We start from the raw sequence: 20921 nt of genomic DNA on the forward strand, positions 1-20921 counted from the left end.
ACTACCTTACTGTTGAGAGTTGCCTCCACTGTGGATGCCTCTAGTGGGCATTTAAATGGACAGGTGTCTTCACATTCTTTACCCATTCTGAGAAATTTGTCCCCTTCTCTTTCAGTCTTTCTGCTTCCCATGAGACAGGGTAGAACTTCAGGCCATTTTTCCTTCTACATATTACTTATTCTTTTTTTTTTTTTTTTTAACATGTTCCTTGTTTTTAACCTTGGCATATGGATAGATTTCAGTACATGAACTTAGATGGGAAATAATTAAATCCCCATTTTCACAAACATCTAACTGAAATGTAGAATTTCATTTATGAATGGTAGTTAACAACCTACATTAGCGCTAGTACTATCTGTGATTCTGTCATGAATAGAAATCACAGAGTCTTTAATAATATAGCATATTTGTTTATGGATGCCTTGAAATATCTGTGCATCACTACTTTGAAAATAGAGTGGTTTTTAGACATGTTTCTGGAAGAAGGTACACTTTGGTAATCTGGATACCTGTGATGCTTTTCAGTATTCCCTGTCTACAACTGTTTGTTGATAAATTTGTGAAAATAGTTTAGTGGCTTTCAGAGTTTTCTAAGGGTTTGAAAAACTGGATGGATGGTTCAATGAGAATTCTTAATTCTGTATAGGGTATTTCCAAATTTGGATTTGTCAAATAAAAGAGGAGAGAAAAGCCATATACACTAGACACAAATGGACTGCTTTGTGGGCTGGAGCAGAAGGAAAACGCTGATAGCAACACTCGTTAAATGGTGACATCTGATCTAGAGTAGTTGATGTAAAAAAATTCATTCTGAAGTCTGTCACTAAGAATTGGCAATTTTGCCATTCTTCCTCAGTGTATGACTGCATGTAAACAGACATTTTTCTTACTATCTTTTTTTTAAAGTAGGCTCCATGCCCAACGTGGGGCTTGAACTCGCCACCCTGAGATCAGCATTTTTCACTGTAGCCGGATCCTTGCTTTTGCTCCCTGTGTGCATGCTGATGCATTTTTTTTTTAAGATTTTATTATTTATTTATTTGTTTGACAGAGAGATAGAGAGACAGCACAAGAGGCAGAGTGGCAGGCAGAGGGAGAGGGAGAAGCAGGCTTCCCACCGAGCAGGGAACCCGATGTGGGGCTCGATCCCAGGACCCTGGGATCATGACCTAAGCGGAAGTCAGCTGCTTAGCCGACTGAGCCACCCAGGCGCCCCAATGCTGATGCATTTTTAAAAATTCTTATTTTGTGAGTCTCTCTTGGAAACTACAAAACCCTTTAGTATTTTGGAAATGGTAAAAAGTTTTTTTTTTTTCCCTCAAACAAAACTTTGCCTAGAAATAAAAGCTTCAGACTCTGCACAGATGGTGCTTCTACAATGCTTGATGATGCATCTGCTTTTGGTATATAGTGAAACTGGAAGCTCCTTACATTTGTGTCACTTAATTTCTTTTTCTTACAGACATGTATTTACATTATGTTTAGATTCCTTCAACAGTTCTGAAAGTTTGGTAGATGCCATAAAGTCATCAACTTTATCAGGAGCAGGTCTCCAAATCATAGTATTTAAAGACTTTGTCAAGAAATAGGAGTAGGATATGAGGAGCTTTTCTACCACAAAGAGGTCCTTTGGCAAAAGAACCTGCTAACCCCTGCTAGCAAACTAAGGGCCGAATTTACCTTTTCTTAAAGAAAAAGAAAACCTACTCTTGAACCTTTCTGAAAGAATTTTATCCATGAGTTGGCTCACCTTGTAGATATTTTAAACCATGTGAATAAGATAATAAATCTTTCAATTCACGTTCTTGAAGTTACCTTTATGGATGCTACTGAAAAATTTAAAAGCTTTCTTGCCTTAGCTGCTGATATGGAAGAAAAAAGTAGAGGCTAACGCCCTTACAAACTTTCAATTGCTAGAGGTGTTGCTTTTCCACGATGGAGTTGAGATACAAAATTCTGTCAATTTCTGAAAAGATAAATCAGAAAACACATGGAAACTCTTCAAAAGTTTTTCGAAATTTATCTCTATCTTGATGGCACTAAAGTTGAATTATGGACTCACAGTCCCTCTCTGATACAAACTATATTGAAGATGTGGACTGAGTGAGCCAAAGAACATGTTGGTTTTAGGACAAAAGACACACTGAAATTGGATTTTAAAACAGCCTTGAAAATATTTGTTCCTTAAGAGAACCCATCTTGATCTTATGAAGTGAGTTATAGAAACTTTAATTCTGCTTGTAACATATCTTTGTGAACAAGAATTTTTAACATTTGTAATCATTGAAACAAATGTCAAAATTATTTGGATGTCCAACTTTATGTGTGTGTGTGTGTGTGTGGTCAGTCAATGATCACCCCAGAGTTTAATGTTATTGTACATGATTAACAATGGGAGACCTTGGGCACCTGGGTGGCTCAGTTGGTTAAGCGACTGCCTTCGGCTCAGGTCATGATACTGGAGTCCCAGGATCGAGTCCCGCATGGGGCTCCCTGCTCGGCAGGGAGTCTGCTTCGCCCTCTGACCCTCCTCCCTCTCATGCTCTCTGTCTCTCATTCTCTCTCTCTCAAATAAATAAATAAAATCTTAAAAAACAAACAAACAAACAATGGGAGACCTTACATTACACGTCTTTAATTATTTATTTATTTATTTATTTATTTATTTATTTATTTATTTATTTATTTGTGGGGAGAGGGGCAGAGAGAGAGAGAATCTTAAGCAGACTCTGCGCTGAGCACGGAGCTTGGCACAGGGCTTTGGGTTCATGACTGAGCCAAAATCAAGAGTTGGACACTTAACTGACTGGGCTACCCAGGTACCCCATATTACACGTCTTTTAAAAAATAAGTTTAACCTTGGGATGCCTGGGTGGCATAGTTGGTTAAGCATCGGATTCTTGATTTCAGCTCAAGTTGTGATCTCAGGGTAGTGATATCAGGGTAGTGAGATCCAGCCTTGTGCCGAGCTCTGTGCTCAGGGTGGACTCTGCTTAAGATTCTCAATTCCTCTGCCGTCTCCTCCCCTCTCAAATAAATGAATCTTTAAAAAAATAAAAAGTAAGTTTAACCTCAACTTGCCTATATTATGCTATCTTGGTATTTAATGTAATATATATATATTGCTATATTACAAATATATAACTATGCATATATACATACATTCACGACATATATAATGAAATATACACACACACATATTTCAATATGATTGGCTTTCTGTATAGTCTTTTTTTTTTTAAAGATTTTATTTATTTATTTGAGAGAGAGAATGAGAGAGAGAGAGCACATGAGAGGGGAGAGGGTCAGAGGGAGAAGCAGACTCCCTGCTGAGGAGGGAGCACGATGTGGGACTCGATCCTGGGACTCCAGGATCATGACCTGAGCTGAAGGCAGTCACTTAACCAACTGAGCCACCCAGGCGCCCTCTGTGTAGTCTTATGTGTTTTATTTTATACATTTAAAACTATTAATCTGGAAAGGTGTCTCTATACCTCACCAGATTGCCCAAGAGGACCAGGGGACATAAGAAAGCTAAGAAGTCCTGTTCTGAATGCAGCACCAACCAAAGTTGTCCCCACTGAGAGGAAGATGGTCAGGGTATAAATAGCTACTGAATTCCTCCTCCCTTGATCCTTTGCTGAGGTTCCTTACTCTCTGAGCCCTCCAGAAGCCAGGTCAAGGGAGACTTTTAGAACATTCATAGAGGTCACCCTACAAGGACAGGCAGCAGAGCAGAGCGGAGGGAAGGGTGAATCTGGAGCAGACATTGCAAGATACCTGGAGGCTTTCTCTTCTTTTCCTCCCAGTGCTGTGTCACTGTGCCACACGCCTTATGCTTCTGTCACAGTAATAGTATTTTAATGACTTCAGTTCTGCTCAAAAAACATTTTTGGGTACCTACTAGAATCCAGGATTCATATATTATCTTGCTAAATACTTGAAAAGTGGATATTAGCATCTCCATTTTACAGAGCAAACAAGCTTGGTCACACAGTTAGCAAATGATAGAATTGGCTCAGTATAGGACCTTTCAACACTTTGCCTACAACATCTTTCTTTCTAATCAATTCATGCGGGTAGTGAGATAAAGGATTCTGAACTATAGGAGAGAGGTAAAACAGGTCTGGGAACATTTGTACACAAGTGTGTTAGGTGTTGCTGGAAGCAACAGGCTTGTGCGACTTTATGTTTGGACTGTAGGCTATCGTAAAGAATAGAAGTTCAAGTTTAAACACTTACAGTACATACTCTAGGCCTGTAAATAACTTAAGACCTATTTACAGGGAAATATACCAGAATAAGCTTAGCAGTTTTTCTTCTTTATGAAGGCTTAAAGTTTTCTTGTATGTCTGATTCCCCTTGTGTGTACCCATGAAAGTTACATTCACATGAAATATGTATTACTTAGGCTTTTTTTTTAACATTACCACTGCCCTAATTTAGCACCTCACATTTGTCCTTGTCTTTTGCAATAACCTCCTAGCCCATTGCTCTGCCTCTCATCTCTTCTTCTTCAATAGAATGTATGGATAGTATGTTGTAGGTGCTAAACTCCTATTCTAAATCCTTCAATCAATCCTTATATATATATTAAATATTACAATTAAATATATAATCAAATACAATTTAATGGATATTAAATAAAATTTAAATATTAAAATAAACAAAATATTAAAATAATTTAAATATTAGATATTTAAATATATTTAATTTTAAACATATACTTTTAAATTTTTATTTGAATTCAATTTAATTAACATATACTGTATTATTAGTTTCAGGAGTAGAGTTTAGTGATTCATCAGTTGCCTATAACACCCGGTGCTCTTCACTTCAAGTGCCCTTCTTAGTGCCCATCACCCCATTACCCCATCCCGAAGAAGTTCTGTCCCGTCCCTCGATGCTGCACCTCTAGTTTCTCTCTTGGCTGGTCAGACCCATTTTAATTGGAGAGCTGACCAAGTCCAGTGAGTTTAAATACCACAAAGACTTGATTCCTAAATCTTTATATCCATCTCTTTCTTAGTTTTAGACTCATTGCCTACTGCATGTCACCACATAGATAGATGGGCCAGGGCATCTCAAACTCAGCATGACCAAAAAGAACTCATCTTGTTCCCCTTAAAAGTTGTCTCTGAACTTCTCAACAAATAGTGCTGGAAAAATTGGGTATATGTAGATAAATAAATGAACGTGTACCTCATACCATATACAGAAATAAGCTCAAAGTGGATCATAGATGTAAAATATAAAGCCTAAATCTTTAAAACTTCTAGAATAGAATGTAGGATTTAAAATTTTGAAACCTTGGACAAAGCAATGATTTCTTAGCCAAGACACAAGAAGTTCTAACTATAAAAAAAAAGTTTGATACATCAGACTTCATAAAAATTAAGTATTTTTTGAAAACATCATTGGAATTATGAAAAAACAAATCACAGACTGGGAGAAAATATTTGCAAATAATGTATGTGATAAAGGACTTATATTCAAATTAAAAAACTCTCACAACTCATTAATAATGACAAATAATTTGAATGGACAAATAATTTGAATAGACATTTTACCAAAGATATGATCTTATAAGTACATGAAAAGTTATCCAACATCATTATCATTGGAGAAATACAAACGAAAATCATGACACTCCACCACACACCTATTAGAATGGCTTAGCTGAAAATTAGTAGCAATACCAAATGCTGGTGAAGATGCAGTGCATTTGGAACTCTTAGATTGCTAGTGAGAATTATAAAGGTATAGCATGGTAGAAAAGTCTGGCAGTTTCTTAAGACACTAAATAAATACTTCCCATACAACTGAGAAATCCTCAATCTTTACTCATGAGAAATGAAAACAAATGTATACATAAAGACATGTACTCAAATGTTCATAGCAGCTTTATTCATAATAGCCACAAACTGGAAACAACCCAAATGTCCTCAGCCAGTGAATGGATAAACAACTTACTACATACAATGGCATACTACTCATGATGTAAACGAGCAAAGTACTGATACAGACAACAAGATGCATAAATCTCAAAAGCACTGTGTTAAGTGGGAAAAGGCCACACAAAATACTACATAGTATATGATTCAATTTATGTGGAATTCTGCAAAGGCAAAAAACCTAGAGGATCAGATCAGCAGTTGCCAGATCTGGGATAAAAGGAAGGGAGTGACTTCAAAGAAACATGAGAGAACTTTATAGGGTGATGGGAATATTGTATATCTTGATAGTGGAGGAAGTTACATGACTATATATGTTTGTCAGACCTCAGAACTACATACCTGAGACAAGATGGTGGCAGCATCTATGCAGGGTGCGGGGACTGGTGCTGGCGGTGGTCCCAGCTGCAGGACAGGCAGTAGCCACAGAGACGTGGGGGACAAGTGGAAGGTTGATGATAAGCCTGTAAAAATTAACAAATGGGATGGATCAGCTGTGAAGGATTCTTTGGGTGATTCTACCAAAAAGGTACTTCTGGAAAAGTACAAGTATGTGGAGAATTTTGGTCTGACTGACAGTCACTTCACTCTGTGCCATCTCCTGTTTCTTTGCCATAGTGGCTTTGATTTGGGATTATATGCACCCCTTTCCAGAATCTAAGCCTGTTTTTGGCTTTGTGTGTCATATCCTATTTTGAGATGATGGGGTTCCTGACCATTTATCCTCATATAAGGATGAGTAAGGCCCACAGGAAAGATCCTGTAGGAATGGATCCTGATGATATTTGGCAACTGTCCTCCAGTCTCAAAAGGTTAGATGACAAATACACTCTGAAGTTGACTTTCATGAGTGGAAGAACAAAGCAGCAGTGAGAGTCCGAGTACACCAAGTCCACTGCTAAGTTTTTTGACCATAGCGTGACACTGGTCATGGAAGCATCTATGGTCTCCAGGATCAGTTAAGCAAAAGCTCTGTGTGATATCAGGAATTTCCTTACTCAACTCTTCACTGTCCAGACTCCATGCATATGAGCCTGAAATATCCAGGCTCCATGACATTCTTGCCACAGAAAGAAAAATAAAGCGGTGCCTGGGTGGCTCAGTTGGTTAAGCATCTGCCTTCGACTCCTGCCTTCTCAGCGGGAGTTTGCTTCTCCCTCTGCCTGCCATTTTTCTTGCTTGTGCTCTCTCTTTCTCGCTCTCTCTCAAATAAATAAATAAAATCTTTTTTAAAAAAAAGAAAAACAAAATAGCCAATTCTAAAAGCAGCTGTCTTTCTGCTGGATGATGCTGAATTTCAGGGTGAGGGAGAAGGAAACAGAGAACCTAAAATGGATAAATAAGATATGTTAAAAATGGCCCTGTCTTGTCCTGAACTTTTAGTCCATTCTGGATAGAATCTTCTAGTTCAGATATGAGAAGTTGTAGTTCTGATATCTAACTTTAGCGTTCTTGGTCTTCTGATTGCATTGTTTTGATTTGCTTTTCCAGAAAAGCATTTTTTGCTGGCAGCCCTACAGACTTCCTCCTTCATACCTAGCAGTACTTTATATCCTATAGCTTTGTGGCATACAGCATTTGAAGACTCAGTTTTAAAAATTTTAACCTGTTGCTGACTTTCTTGTGTTAATTCCTGTTTTAACAACCATTTCCCTTAATTTGGGATACAACTTCTTGTGTATGACAGCTTTCCTTAACACACCATTTTTGTGGGTGTGTATATATCTGACTTGGGGAGAATTGGGAAAAAAAACCAACACAGCTTTTTCATTTGTTTAAAACAGACTTTCTGCCTGTTACATTTTGTGATCTTAACCAATTAAAGAAGCCAGGGTCATTTTTAGTTTTATTCTATGTTTTCCACTACTATATCCCTGTTGATTTGTTCGTGCCCTTTATTAACTGCCATTTTCTAAATTTCTTTTTTAATAAAAGGAAAGAAGATGTAAAAAAAAAAAAAAAAAACAGAACTACATGCCTAAAATGGATTAATTTAAAAAATACTTCCCCCCCCAAATGACTTCTCCTTCAGTGTTCTCTAAGTCAGGAACTGGTTCCACCTTCCAGTAAGGTCCCCAACCCTGATAACCTGGGTGATAATCTATTTTTCTCTTTGACCTCAGCAAAACAAGCAGTGGCAAAGTCAAACAAACTGTTCCTCCTTGAAAACTCCTGGATCTCCCTTCAGCTCTGCATCCCCACTGTTTCTTTTTTGTCCACACCATGATCCCCCCTTGCCTGGATTACTGTGACAGCCCTGATAGGCCTCTCTGATCCTGGCGTTGCGCCTTCCACTGCTGCCGATGGACCTATCAGAAAGGCACTCTTCTTCATGGCATTCTCCTGCTTGGAAATGTTCAGTATTTCCTATTCATTGCATATGGGATTAACACCACCTTCTATTCACAACTGACCCTTGTTTAGTTTTTCATTCTTATTTACCATCACCCTCCCATAAACTCCCTGTGCATTTTAACCTCACAGTCCTTGCTCAGTTTGCGTGAAGCATCTATGGTCTCCAGGATCAGTTAAGCAAAAGCTCTGTGTGATATCAGGAATTCCCTTACTCAACTCTTCACTGTCCAGACTCCATTCAAGCATGCCATCACTCTGGAAGGGCTTCCCTGAAATCTCTGTTTGGGCAACACACCCTTCTGTGTGTCTCCATGGCACCCCATGCATGCCTTGAACATAGAACTTGCCGAATTGCATATTGTAAGGCTGAGCTTATTGGATGCAGGTTGGTTATTTTTCATTCACTTATGCCAAGAACTCAGCAGAGTTCCTATTTTATAGTTGAACCAAATTTTGTTGGGCAAGTGTTCAATAGAAACATCCACAAGACAGAATTCCTAGACACAAAGGAACCCTCTTGGAATGGGTCTGTTAGGCTGATGGAGTGGGCCTTACCTGAAGTTTTGGATTCCCTGGTGTTGGTACCCACCCTGTCACCACACAGGCTCCCAGGACCTCACTCCTTGCATCTGCTACCCAGCAATGCTGTTCTTCCAAGCAGCTCCCAAGCCTTTCCCTACATCCAGGCCCACAAGGATTTTCTCTGACCCAAGTTATTTCAGGCCAGTGGTCCATAAATTATGGACTGGAACTATTGCAGAGTTTCTTGAGGGGGATTGTTAGAGAAATAAACAGGATGTTTCAATAGGGAAAGTAGGAGGGTGGTGAACAATTTGATTCCACTCCAAATATAGAATAGTTTTTATCTGGTAGTCTGATCAACCCCAAATGTTAACTTGAAGGGTAGCATATAAAGGGGTCTATTTTCAACATTTGTTGCCTGTGAGCAGCCCCCTTTAGTGCTATTAAGGATTATGTGCCCTCATGAAGGAGAGAAGTAAAGCAAAGAATGTGCTTATGTCTTCAGGAAATGCTAACTGAGTAGACTGCAAGTTAACTTCCCAGCTTTCTCTTCCCCAGTCAACTCACTTCTCCCCTAATAGGCAAAAGGCTCTGACTCCTGAGGAAATGCATGTGTAAGTAGGTGACTTTGATGCAAGGCAAGAACAGGGCTTCGTCCTGGATAAAGGTCGATTGGGAAGATAAATGCTCCCTCCGTGTCCATACTTCACACCAGTGAATAGAGTGATAGTCAACCTGTTTATTTTCTAGCAAAGGGGACGTCGCCATGTGACATGTGAAGAAAGAGCCTGCATTTAGCTCCCAGATATTTGACCCTGTCCTTCTGAGAGCTACCAGGCATATTTCAAGTCTAAATCCACAGGAGAGCGTTTCCAGAGCACATGGCCAAGCATTTAGATAGAGATGAGGAAACAACCTGAACAGAGACGCATTAAGGAAATCCAATTCCATGACCTTCATCTGTGTCAAGTACAACACCCACATCTCATGTCATTTTTTGGTAATGCGACTTGACTGTCATTTTTCTTTTAATTTTTCTTCTCACCATACTGCCTAGTAGTTTCTATCAAGTTCCTACCTTAGGAGTTCCTCTAGGAAGCACACAATTAATCTTTTATAGACCTATTCACCTAGGCTGGAAGGTAGTTTCTTTACAACATTGTCATTCCTCTGAACCCAGAATCCCCCTGGGGTGCATGTTTGTTGAGCCAGGGTCCTAGCTGAAAGGAATGATGGGTTCAGTACAGCTCAGGAAAACACTTAGAGCTATTTGGTTTCAATTCAGAGGGGGTGGTTTTCAGAGATGGAGTTAATGACTGGTCAAAGTTTATTTTGTTTATAGAAATCTTGACTCTCTGTGTGTCTGTCTGCATTTGTATGAGGGGCCACGTGCCCTTGTGAGGTGGGGGATGGGCACTCTCACTCTCAGCCAGAACAAAATTGTGTTGTAGAGTCAGGGCTTCCTAAGTTGTTGTTGTTAAATAGCAGAAATCTATTGTCAAAATCTCATAAGAAAGCTACATATTTAACATTGGTAAGTATTTTGGTAAATTTATAGTAATTTGGTAAATTGGTAAGTATTTTAGTAGCAAAAGCAAGTTGAATACTTGATAGCCAGTTAATCAGTGAAAGCAGGGAAGTATATTTGAGGAACAGAGAAAGTTGAAAGTGCTAGTGATTGATGACAATTGCAAACTTAGCAGTTTTAGCATCTACTTTATTTCTTTTTTTAATATTTAGGTTGTAATGTATCAAGAAAAGCTAGATTTACATAGGTTAGTAATTGTAAATTCTACATTTTTTAACAGCTTACCGTATAATCTCAGAATACTCTTCAATTAAAAGGCCAGAGAAACTTCATCCTGAGGGCTCAGTAAAAAAGAAGTTACCTGAAACCTTCATTGAACACATTGGTATTTTCCTTTATGTTAAAATTTGGGAGCTAACACATTTGCATGTCAACATGCTTTACAACAGTCTGACAGATAATTGAGAGTTCTGGTGCTGCGGCATATGGAGTTAGCACACTCTACCCTGTCTCTGCCACTAAAAGCAGCAAGAAATCCTGGACAGGACACATGAAACATCTATTTGAAGACTCTGAAAAGTAAATGGTAGCAGGCAGATTGGGAAAGGAGACCAGAATTTGAAGTTCTACTACACTGATGGTGAGGGAGTCTCTCTCTCTCTCTCTCTCTTTTTTAAGATTTTATTTTTAAGCAGTCTCTACATCCAACCTGGGGCTTGAACTCATAACCCCGAGATCGAGAGTTGCAAGCTTCACAGACTGAACCAGCCAGAGGCCCCAAGGAAGTTTCTCTTTTTGTTTTCCTCTGATGTCACCTGATTCTGACTCAAACGCAGCCCCAAACCTGGAGGCGCCCACTGGGTATGGAAACAAAGACTGAAGAGAACTCTTCCTCTTTGTCTGAGGAGCAGGGAAAGGGCTCCTTCAGGTCAGAAAAAGTGGGAGGCATCTTTTGGATTTTCCCTATTCTTCCATGTCCTATCTCTAGGCAGCACCATGAAAATAGTGGTGACCAGACAGGAGCCTGAAATTCTAAGGGGGGGGAATCCTTTCTGACCAGAATACCTGGGGTCCCAAGAGTATGGAGTGAATCTCCATTGATGATATTTTTTCGCTCCTGTGCTCTCACTGCTTGGCCCTACTTTCAGACACAATTGTGGGAAGTTTACAGCAGAGCAGGGAAACAAAAATCCCAGCTTTCTAGTTGCAGGACCAGGGAGAGAGGCCACAGAAGCCAGAAAGTATTGGGGAGATCATGGAGAGAAAGGAGGTCAAGAGAATAATCTCATAAGTTTGTATATGAATTTTTGGGTTCACTTCTGAACTACACATGCATGAATCTGATTCTAAAAAGCATACCATAGGCTTTGAGAACCAAGCTACAGGCTAAATCATCATCATGTTGCCAGACTGGCTATTCTGGCAACATACACAGGATAAATCTAGATAGCACAACATTTTGAAACTTGAATTGACATTGAAGTCATAGCCCATGGAAGGCAGATGAGAACTTGCCGAGTGAATCTAACCTAGGTGATTGCTTCCTAAAACAAAAATCATCATTCTTCTTAGGATTTATACAAACCTGGAGTCTTAAAGCAAAATATTCAAGATGTCTAGGGTACAATGCAAATTTACTCAGCATTTGAAGAACCAGGAAAAATTAAACATTTAAGAGGAAAGATAATCAGCAGAGTTCAACCTTAAGAAGGCACAGATGTTGGAATTATCAGACAGAGTTAGTATAATTGCACTTAGAGAAATAAGGTCAAACATTCTTGAAATCAAAAAAAAGAATGTTTCAGCAAAGAAATAAAAGACATAAAGAAGAACCAAAAGGGAGATGAGTGAAATAGATAAAAGGGATTAAGAGATACAAACTTCCAGTTATAAAATAAACATGTCACAGAGATGAGAGGCACAGCACAGGGAATATAGTCGGTAATATTGTATTAATGTTGTTTGGTGGCAGTTGGTGACTGCACTCGTGATGAGTAATGAATAATGTATAGGATTGTTGAATCATTATGTTGTACACCTGAAAATGATAAAGCATTGTATATTAACTATATTTTAATAAAATTTTTTAAATAAAAAACCAAAAAGAAATTAAGAAGTGAAAAATACAATATCCAAAATTAAAAAAAAAAAATCACTGGATGGGCTCAATAAGAGAATGAAGATGACAGAGAAAAAAACCAGTGAGCTTGTTGATAGATCACTAGAAATTATCCAATCTGAACAACACAGAGAAAAAAGATTGAAAAAAAATAAATAAATAAACAGCCTCAGGAGCCTATAGGATAAATATAAAAAATGAGATTTGGAAAACTTATGTGCTGATCAAAGACATTTATATGCATTAAGTCTAAACCAGTTGTTACAAGCTGGGGAAAAGCTTTCCTTTACTTGAGGAGTTGGTAGGTTATTGCATAAAGACAGTAAGAAAAATGTAGCCTATCACTGCATGTTTCCCATCATTTTGGTTTCCAGGAAACGGAGTTAAATTCCAGGCCCAACTATTACCACAAGTTGCGAACCTTCCAGACAGATTTTCATTATTTATTTCTAGTGCAAAGGCAAAGAAATAAATAAAAGGGATCCAACTAGAAAAGAACAAGCCAAACTGTTGCTATTGACAGATGGCATGATTGTCTTCATAGAAAATGTATGGAATCTAAAAATTATACTAGAACTAATAAATAAGTTCATTTAGCAGGATTGATGAATACAAGGTCAATATAAAAAATCAATTGTATTTCTAAATATTAGTAATGACCAATCAGAGAATGAAAATTTTTTAAAAATCAGTATAACTTATAAGAGCATCAGAAACTACAGATACCTAGGAATAACTTTAAGGAAAGATGTGAAAGACCTCCAAAAGAAACACTGCAAAAACATTGCTGAGGACAGAACAAATTGAAAAAAAAAAGTTACATTGCATTCATTTTGGTTTTTAAATGTTGAACCAATCTTGCCTTCCTTGTAGAAAACCCTCAGTCATGAAATGTCAACTTTTTATGTAATTTTGAATTCGATTTCTTAAAATTTCATTGAGAATTTTTGCTTTATGTTCATGAGGATATTATCTGTGCTTTTCTTATGAGACTCATGTTTTGATATCAGGCATATGCTAATCTCATAAAATGGTTTGGGAAATTTTCAATCCTCTATTTGCCAAAAAGAAGTTGTGTATGATTGGTATTATTTATTCTTTAACCTGAGAAGGCTGTCTGGACTGGGTTTTTTATTGTAAGATTTACAATTATTAAACTAATTTCTTAAATCAAGGGCTATTCATATTATTTGCATCTTCATGTGTCAGTTATGCTAATTTGTATCCTTAGCATTGGCCCATTTCATCTGGTTTGTCAACTTTATTGGTAAAAACTTGCTCATAGTATTCCATTTGGTTTTTTTAATGTATCTCTAGTGATGTCAGCTCTTTAATTCCTACTTTATTCTTTTATTTTTGCTCAATCTCATTAAAGGGATTATATAATTTCAAAGAACTCTTTTGTTTACATTTGTTACATTGTTTATCTCTTTTCTATTTCATTGACTTCTGCTTTACTCTTTTTTTTCCCCATCATTTTGCTTATGTTGGTTTAAAATTGCTCTTCTCTGTTTAGCTTCTTGAGGAAGAAGTTTAGATTATTGGTTTTGTATTTCCCCCCGCTTCGAACTATACATTTACCTCTAAGCACTGCTTTGTTTATATCCCACAAATTTTCATCTGATATGTTTTTATTACCACTCAGTTTTATGTATTTTAAATTTTCCTTTGTGATTTCTTCTTTGACCTATTAGTTATTTAGGAGTGTTTGGCTTCATTTCCAAATATTTGAGGATTTTCCATATATTTTATTACTGTTTTTCTAGTTCAAGGCCATTGTGTTCAGAGACCGTACTCTATGATTTCAGTTTTCTTCAATTTACTGAGCCATGTTTTATAGCTTAGTATACAGTCTTCTTTGGTGAATTCTTAACACATTGACTTGTAAAGAGGGTGTGTTCTGCTGCTGGGTGGGTATAGGGTTCTCTAAATATCATTAGGTTAAATTACTTGATAATGTTGCTCAAATTTCTTTTTTATTGTTATGTTAATCACCATACATTACATCATTAGTTTTAGATGTAGTGTTCCATGATTCATTGTTTGTGCATAACACCCAGTGCTCCATGTAGAACGTGCCCTCTTTAATACCCATCACCAGGCTAACCCATCCTCCCACCCCCCTCCCCTCTAGAACCCTCAGTTTGTTTTTCAGAGTCCATGATCTCTCATGGTTCGTCTCCCCCTCCGATTTCCCCCCCTTCATTCTTCCCTTCCTGCTATCTTCTTCTTTTTTTTTTTTTCTTAACATATATTGCATTATTTGTTTCAGAGGTACAGATCTGTGATTCAACAGTCTTGCACAATTCACAGCGCTCACCATAGCACATACCCTCCCCAGTATCTATCACCCAGCCGCCCCGTCCCTCCCACCCCACCCCCCACTCCAGCAACCCTCAGTTTGTTTCCTGCAATTAAGAATTCCTCATATCAGTGAGGTCATATGATACATGTCTTTCTCTGTTTGACTTATTTCGCTCAGCATAACACCCTCCAGTTCCATCCAACTCGTTGCAAATGGCAAGATCTCATTCCTTTTGATGGCTGCATAATATTCCATTGTATATATAGACCACCTCTTCTTTATCCATTCATCTGTCGATGGACATCTTGGCTCTTTCCACAGTTTGGCTATTGTGGACATTGCTGCTATAAACATCGGGGTGCACGTACCCCTTCGGGTCCCTACTTTTGTATCTTTGGGGTAAATACCCAGTAGTACAATTGCTGGATCATATGGTAGCTCTATTTTCAACTTTTTGAGGAACCTCCATACAGTTTTCCAGAGTGGCTGCACCAGCTTGCATTCCCACCAACAGTGTAGGAGGGTTCCCCTTTCTCCGCATCCCCGCCAACATCTGTCGTTTCCTGACTTGTTAATTTTAGCCATTCTGACTGGTGTGAGGTGGTATCTCATTGAGGTTTTGATTTGGATTTCCCTGATGCCGAGCGATATTGAGCACTTTTTCATGTGTCTGTTGGCCATTTGGATGTCTTCTTCGGAAAAATGTCTGTTCATGTCTTCTGCCCATTTCTTGATTGGATTCTTTGTTCTTTGGGTGTTGAGTTTGATAAGTTCTTTATAGATTTTGGACACTAGCCCTTTATCTGATATGTCATTTGCAAATATCTTCTCCCATTCTGTCGATTGTCTTTTGGTTTTGTTGACTGTTTCCTTTGCTTTGCAAAAGCTTTTTATCTTGATGAAGTCCCAATAGTTCATTTTTGCCCTTGCTTCCCTTGCCTTTGGCTATGTTTCTAGGAAGAGGTTGCTGCCTGTGTTCTCCTTTAGGATTTTGATGGACTCCTGTCTCACTTTTAGGTCTTTCAACCATTTGGAGTCTATTTTTCTGTGTGGTGTAAGGAAATGGTCCAGTTTCATTCTTCTGCATGTGGCTATCCAATTTTCCCAACACCATTTGTTGAAGAGACTGTCTTTTTTCCATTGGACATTCTTTCCTGCTTTGTCAAAGATGAGTTGACCATAGAGTTGAGGGTCCATTTCTGGGCTCTCTGTTCTGTTCCATTGATCTATGTGTCTGTTTTTGTGCCAGTACCATACTGTCTTGATGACGACAGCTTTGTAATAGAGCTGGAAGTCCGGAATTGTGATGCCACCAGCTTTGCTTCTTTTTCAACATTCCTCCGGCTATTCGGGGTCTTTTCTGTTTCCATACAAATTTTAGGATTATTTGTTCCATTTCTTTGAAAAAAGTGGATGGTGTTTTGATGGGGATTGCATTGAATGTGTAGATTGCTCTAGGTAGCATTGACATCTTCACAATATTTGTTCTTCCAATCCATGAGCATGGAATGTTTTTCCATTTCTTTGTGTCTTCCTCAATTTCTTTCATGAGTATTTTATAGTTTTCTAAGTACAGCTTCTTTGTCTCTTTGGTTAGATTTATTCTTAGGTATCTTATGGTTTGGGGTGCAATTTTAAATGGGATCAGCTCCTTAATTTCTCTTTCTTCTGTCTTGTTGTTGGTGTATAGGAATGCCACTGACTTCTGTGCATTGATTTTATATCCTGCCACTTTACTGAATTCCTGTATGAGTTCTAGCAGTTTTGGGGTGGAGTCTTTTGGGTTTTCCACATAAAGTATCATATCATCTGCAAAGAGTGAGAGTTTGACTTCTTCTTTGCCGATTCGGATGCCTTTTATTTCTTTTTGTTTTCTGGTTGCTGTGGCTAGGACTTCTAATGCTGTGTTGAATAGCAGTGGTGATAGTGGACATCCCTGCCACATTCCTGACCTTAGGGGGAAAGCTCTCAGTTTTTCCCCATTGAGAATGATATTCGCTGTGGGTTTTTCATAGATGGCTTTTATGATATTGAGGTATGTACCCTCTATCCCTATACTCTGAAGACTTTTGATCAAGAAAGGATGCTGTACTTTGTCAAATGCTTTTTCTGCATCTATTGAGAGGATCATATGATTGTTGTTCTTTCTTTTGTTAATGTATTGTATCACGTTGATTGATTTGCGGATGTTGAACCAACCTTGCAGTCCAGGGATAAATCCCACTTGGTCGTGGTGAATAATCCTTTTAATGTACTGTTGGATCCTATTGACTGGTATTTTGGTGAGAATTTTTGCATCCATGTTCATCAGGGATATTGGTCTGTAATTCTCCTTTTTGATGGGGTCTTTGTCTGGTTTTGGGATCAAGGTAATGGTGGCCTCATAAAATGAGTTTGGAAGTTTTCCTTCCATTCCTATTTTTTGGAACAGTTTCAGAAGAATAGGTATTAATTCTTCTTGAAATGTTTGGTAGAATTCCCCTAGGAAGCCATCTGGCCCTGGGCTTTTGTTTTTTGGGAGATTTTTGATGACTGCTTCAATTTCCTTTGTGGTTATAGGTCTGTTCAGGTTTTCTATTTCTTCCTGGTTCAGTTTGGTAGTTGATACATCTCTAGAAATGCATCCATTTCTTCCAGGTTATCTAATTTGCTGGCATAGAGTTGCTCATAATATGTTCTTATAATTGTATTTCTTTGGTGTTGGTTGTGATCTCTCCTCTTTCATTCATGATTTTATTGATTTGGGTCATTTCTCTTTTCTTTTTGATAAGCCTGGCCAGGGGTTTATCAATCTTGTTAATTCTTTCAAAGAACCAGCTCCTAGTTTCGTTGATCTGTTCTACTGTTCTTTTAGTTTCTATTTCATTGATTTCTGCTCTGACCTTTATTATTTCTCTTCTCCTACTGGGTTTAGGCTTTATTTGCTATTCTTTCTCCAGCTCCTTTAGGTGTAGGGTTAGGTTGTGTACTTGAGACCTTTCTTGTTTCTTGAGAAAGGCTTGTATTGCTATATACTTTCCTCTTAGGACTGCCTTTGCTGCATCCCAAAGATTTTGAATAGTTGTGTTTTCATTTTCATTGGTTTCCATGAATTTTTTAAATTCTTCTTTAATTTCCTGGTTGACCCACTCATTCTTTAGTAGGATGCTCTTTAGCCTCCATGTATTTGAGTTCTTTCCGACTTTCCTCTTGTGATTGAGTTCTAGTTTCAAAGCATTGTGGTCTGAAAATAGGCAGGGAATGATCCCAATCTTTTGGTACTGGTTGAGACCTGATTTATGACCTAGGATGTGATCGATTCTGGAGAATGTTCCATGGGCACTAGAGAAGAATGTGTATTCCGTTGCTTTGGGATGGAATGTTCTGAATATGTCTGTGAAGTCCATTTGGTCCAGTGTGTCATTTAAAGTCTTTATTTCCTTGTTGATCTTTGCTTAGATGATCTGTCCATTTCAGTGAGGGGGGCGTTAAAGTCCCCCAGTATTATTGTATTGTTGTCGATGTGTTTCTTTGCTTTTGTTATTAATTGCCTTATATAATTGGCTGATCCCATGTTAGGGGCATAGATATTTACAATTGTTAGATCTTCTTGTTGGATAGACCCTTTAAGTAGGATATAGTGTCCTTCCTCATCTCTTATTACAGTCTTTGGTTTAAAATCGAATTTGTCTGATATAAGGATTGCCACCCCAGCTTTCTTTTGGTGTCCATTAGCATGGTAAATGGTTTTCCACCCCCTCACTTTCAATCTGGGGGTGTCTTTGGGTCTAAAATGAGTCTCTTGCAGACAGCATATCGATGGGTCTTGTTTTTTAATCCAGTCTGATAGCCTGTGTCTTTTGATTGGGGCATTTAGCCCATTTACATTCAGGGTAACTATTGAAAGATAGGAATTTAGTGCCATTGTATTGCCTGTAAGGTGACTGTTACTGTATATTGTCTGTGTTCCTTTCTGGTCTATGTTGCTTTTAGGCTCTCTCTTTGCTTAGAGGACCCCTTTCAAGATTTCTTGTAGGGCTGGTTTCATGTTTGCAAATTCCTTCAGTTTTTGTTTGTCCTGGAAGCTTTTTATCTCTCCTATTTTCAATGACAGCCTAGCTGGATATAGTATTCTTGGCTGCATATTTTTCTCATTTAGTGCTCTGAATATATCCTGCCAGTCCTTTCTGGCCTGCCAGGTCTCTGTGGATAGGTCTGTTGCCAATCTAATGTTTCTACCATTGTAGGTTACATATCTCTTCTCCTGAGCTGCTTTCAGGATTTTCTCTTTGTCTCTGAGACTTGTAAGTTTTACTATTAGATGTTGGGGTGTTGACCTATTTTTATTGATTTTGAGAGGGGTTCTCTGTGCTTCCTGGATTTTGATGCCTGTTTCCTTCCCCAAATTAGGGAAGTTCTCTGCTATAATTTGCTCCATTATACCTTCTGCCCCTCTCTCTCTTTCTTCTTCTTCTGGGATCCCAATTATTCTAATGTTGTTTCGTCTTATGGTATCGCTTATCTCTCGAATTCTGCCCTCGTGATCCAGTAGTTGTTTATCTCTCTTTTTCTCAGCTTCTTTATTTTCCATCATTTGGTCTTCTATATCACTGATTCTCTCTTCTGCCTAATTTATCCTAGCAGTTAGTGCCCCCATATTTGATTGCACCTCATGAATAGCCTTTTTGATTTTGACTTGGTTAGATTTTAGTTCTTTTACTTCTCCAGAAAGGGTTTCTCTAATAACTTCCATGCTTTTTTCAAGCCCAGCAAGTATCTTTAAAGTGATGATTCTGACCTCTAGATCCGACATCGTACTAACATCCGTATTGAGCTAGGTCCCTGGCAGTCGGTACTACCTCTTGTTCTTTTTGTTGAGGTGATTTTTTCTGTTTTGTCATTTTTTCCAGAGGAGAATAGATTAATGAGAGAACAAAATGCTAACAGGGTAACAATGTTCCCAGAAAATATACTCTAAACAAATCAGAAAAGACCTGAAGCAGTGGGAAAAGAAAGGGAAAGAGAGAAAAAAGAAAAAGAAAAAGAAAAAAAAAGAAAAAGAAAAAAAAAGAAAAAGAAAAAGATAAAGATAAAAACAAACAAAACAGAACAACAACAAAAAAAAACAGAATATGATCAAATATGATCAGGCTGGTATATAGATCAGTGCCACACACTAGATTTGGGGTGTATTTTGGTCTGTTAGAAGAAAGTGCCTCCCAAAATTTAAAGAAAGAAAAACTTATGTATGTACAAAAATAAGGGTTGATATGATGAAGGGATGGACTATGACTGTAAAATGGAAATTATAAAAAATTTTATAAAAGGAATTGATAAGTTGTTTGAAAAAAGAAAGAAGAGGATTTAAAAAAAAAAGAAAAGAAAGGGAGAGAATGTCATCAGGCAGGGGAGTAGAAAAAAACCATACACTAGAGATTTAGGGTATATTTTGATCTGTTAGAAGAAACTATCTCAAAATTTTAAAGAGAGAACAACTTATATATATACATATATATGCCAAAAATACGGGCAACTACTATGAAGGGATAGAATATGACTCTAAAAATGAAAAATAAAATTTTTTTTTTTTTAAAAAAGGGATTGATAAGATGTTGGTTGAAAAAGGGAAAAAGAAAAATTCAAAAAGAAATAAGACAAAAAGACAGTTAAAAAAAATTAACTTTAAAAGACTAAAGAATCATGGTAAAAAAGCCGTGAATTCTATGTGCAGTAGTCCCCTAGCGCTGGAGTGCTGCCGTTCTCATTGATCGGTGAACTTGGTCTTGGCTGGCTGTTCTCGCTGATCTTCTGGGGAGGGGCCTGTTGCCGTGGTTTCCAAATGTCTCTGCCGGAGGCGGAAGTGCCCCGCCCTTGCCCCCTCCCGGCTAAGTAATGTGCTCACGTTTGCTCTCCAGGGCTTTTGTTCCCTGCGAGCTTTCCGTACAGCTTTGGAGGCGGAGAGTGAAAATGGCAGCCTCCCAATCTCCGCCCCGGAGAGCCGAGAACTCCGGCCCCGCTCCTCAGTGAGCCCCCAGAGAAAAGCCGTCAGTCACTCCCGTCTCCCCGGTCTCCGGCTGCAGTCCATGCTCGCCCGGCCTGTGACCGCGCGTTTCTGTCTCTGGCACCCGACCCGGGCGGAGTCTCCAAACCCAGCAGATC

General features: G+C 38.3%; 1 long non-coding RNA gene and 1 pseudogene across 1 annotated transcript in view; both read left to right on the forward strand.

Moving 5' to 3' along the window:
* The window catches only part of LOC123861135 (uncharacterized), a 71632-nt gene extending 57846 nt beyond the window's left edge, over positions 1-13786 (forward strand). Inside the window, exon 9 of the long non-coding RNA XR_010404999.1 lies at positions 10640-13786. This is a non-coding gene — a long non-coding RNA (uncharacterized LOC123861135). The remainder of the gene's footprint in view (positions 1-10639) is intronic.
* On the forward strand, positions 6124-7384 carry LOC123862079 (signal peptidase complex subunit 2-like; annotated as a pseudogene).
* Positions 13787-20921: the final 7135 nt, after the last annotated feature.

This window comes from Mirounga angustirostris, unplaced genomic scaffold (assembly GCF_029215605.1).
Source record: "Mirounga angustirostris isolate CCGP_5_RB_7025 unplaced genomic scaffold, mMirAng1.0.hap1 SCAF_9, whole genome shotgun sequence".
Lineage (NCBI taxonomy): Eukaryota > Metazoa > Chordata > Mammalia > Carnivora > Phocidae > Mirounga > Mirounga angustirostris.